Source organism: Mus caroli, chromosome 3, assembly GCF_900094665.2.
Source record: "Mus caroli chromosome 3, CAROLI_EIJ_v1.1, whole genome shotgun sequence".
Classification (NCBI taxonomy): Eukaryota; Metazoa; Chordata; class Mammalia; order Rodentia; family Muridae; genus Mus; species Mus caroli.
In genome coordinates this window covers 100,069,062-100,071,992 of record NC_034572.1, presented here as the reverse complement: position 1 = coordinate 100,071,992, position 2,931 = coordinate 100,069,062, and positions in this window count along the sequence as shown.

The window sequence follows — 2,931 nt, the reverse complement described above, 5'->3', positions numbered from 1 at the left end:
AGAGAAGGAACATTTAGGGAGCCATAAATTTTTACATTTATTAATCTTATAACCATTATTTCAAGTCATTTCAAGGAACAAATGTGAGCAGAGTATTCAAAACATGGTTCCTAGAGAGTGAAGATCTTTTATCACTGACCACAAGAATTATATGCAAATAATTCCAAGATGAAAAGAGGCTTCAAAACAGCCAGTATCGAGACCTCTGTGCACCTTCCCAGCTAGAGGAGAGATTGCCTGGAGGGAGTGCTCTGACCCTAGGACTCAGGTGTGATAGCCATTTTCTATCCGAGGTCTCTCTGATGCTGGTCTGCACAGGACAGGTGCAGGACACAGAAGCAAAAGAGATTCTTGGACAGGGTCCCTTCGGGACTTTATCCTCAGCCAGTAGTACTGAGCTGAACCTCAAACCTCTGTGTACCTTCCCAGCTACAGGAGAGCTTGCCTACAGGGAGTGCTCTGACCCCCGAGACTCAGGAGAGAGCTGGTCTCCCAGGAGTGCTGACAGAGACTACCAAGACTCACAGGAAGAACAAGGTCCAGTCAGAGACACCTGGAACATCTAACACCAGAGATTACCAGATGGTAAAAGGCAAACATAAGAATCTTACTAACAGAAAACAAGACAGCTCAGCATCATCAGAACCCAGTACTCCCACCATAGCAAGTCCTAAATACCCCAACACACCAGAAAAGCAAGATTCAGATCTAAAATCATATCTCATGATGCTGGTAGAGGATTTTAAGAAGGAAAAAAAAAACTCAAAGAAATACAGGAGAAAACAGCTATACAGGTAGAACTCCTTTCAAAGGAGGCACAAAAATCCCTTAAGAATTACAGGAAAACACAACCAAACAGGTAATGGAATTGAACAAAACCATCCAAGATCTAAAAATGGAAGTAGAAACAATATAGAAGTAGAAACAATAAAGAAAACTCAAAGGGAGACAAATCCGGAGATAGAAACCGTAGGAAAGAAATCAGGAGCCATAGATGCGAGCATCAGCAAGAGAATACGAGATGGAAGAGAGAATCTCAGGTGCAGAAGATTCCGTAGAAAATATGGACACAACAATCAAAGAAAATGCAAAATGCAAAAAGCTCCTAACTCAAAACATCCAGGAAATCCAGGACACAATGAGAAGACCAAACCTAAGGATAATAGGTGTAGATGAGAATGAAGATTTTCAACTTAAAGGCCAGTAAATATCTTCAACAAAATTATAGAAGAAAGATGATGCCCATGAACATAGAAGAAACCTACAGAACTCCAAATAGACTGGATCAGAAAAGAAATTCCTCCAGATACATAATAATCAGAACAACAAATGCACTAAATAAAAATAGAATATTAAAAGCAGTAAGGGGAAAAGGTTAAATAACATATAAAGGCAGACCTATTAAAATTACTGCTACATCCACTCCAGTAGTGACCCACCTGACAGACTGAAAAGCCTGGACACAGTCCTGAGGCGAAAAGTTCATGGAAACTTAGTCTCCTGGAACCGTGGCATCCTGTAATAACGAATGCTCCAATGTCCTTGCTTTAGTCGGTAAATGGATCTGTGTGCTTTCCCTTAATACTGTTTTATTATCAGTGCCTCTAAGGATTGATTTTTGACATATAGCTAAGTTAGATTCTTCACTAGTCCTAGGCAGTCCTTCAGCCAACCCTGGGCATGGATAGCTGAGTCACTACCCTACACAAGAATTTACCATTACCTAGAAAGAAGGAAGGTTGTGGTCTAAGGAGGAACCAGAGTAGATAGAACTACAGATAGCTGAGTTACACCCATACACAGGAATTTACAATGGCCTAGGAGGAAGGTGGACTATACAATAGAATTAGAACTATGGCAAGGGCATGAAATCCTTGCATCTGACTTCTAAGATTAAACTGACCTTAGGTGGGGCTACTTTTGATCCCAGTTGTTAACATTGAATTTTATCCCAGTTGGTTCCTGCCAGTCCTTTGTAAGCATTCCTCTGTTTTGTGTAAAAGTCACTTATAAGACTGGTGCTTGTTTTGAGGCAAATTATATTCACATCCACACTCCCTTGTGTCAGGTCTGTTTGTCACCCTCTTCTCCCCGACTCCTTGCCCACCTGTAACAGGAACACAAATTTTGCCCATGGATTGAGAACCCAAGTGAGATTCGTCTGTGGTAAATTATACCAGACTTCTCACGAGAGACTATGAAAGTCAGAAGAACCTAGACAGATGTTATACAGGCCCTAAGAGAATGAATGTGGCTGCCCTTGCATTTGGAGCATAGATATTCAGAATTGAGAGTTACTCTTGGAAGATTTTACCTTTGATGAGTATGGAGTGTCCTTCCTTGTCTTTTTTGATAACTTTGGGTTGGAAGTCGATTTTATTCCATATTAGAATGGCTACTCCAGCTTGTTTCTTCAGACCATTTGCTTGGAAAATTGTTTTCCAGCCTTTCACTCTGAGGTAGTGTCTGTCTTTTTCCCTGACATGGGTTTCCTGTAAGCAGCAGAATGTTGGGTCCTGTTTGTGTAGCCAGTCTGTTTGTCTATATCTTTTTATTGGGGAATTGAGTCCATTGATATTAAGAGATATTAAGGAAAAGTAATTGTCGCTTCTTATTATTTTTGTTCTTAGAGTTGGCATTCTATTCTTGTGGCTATCTTCTTTTTGGTTTGTTGAGGGATTACTTTCTTGCTTTTTCTAGGGTGTGGTTTCTGCCCTTGTATTGGTTTTTTTCTGTTATTATCCTTTGAAGGGCTAGATTCGTGGAAAGATAATGTGTGAATTTGGATTTGTCGTGGAATAATTTGGTTTCTCCATTTATGGTAATTGAAATTTTGGCTGTGTATACTAGCCTGGGCTGGAATTTGTGTTCTCTTAGTGTCTGTATAACATCTGTCCAGGATCTTCTGGCTTTCATAGTCTCTGGTGAAAA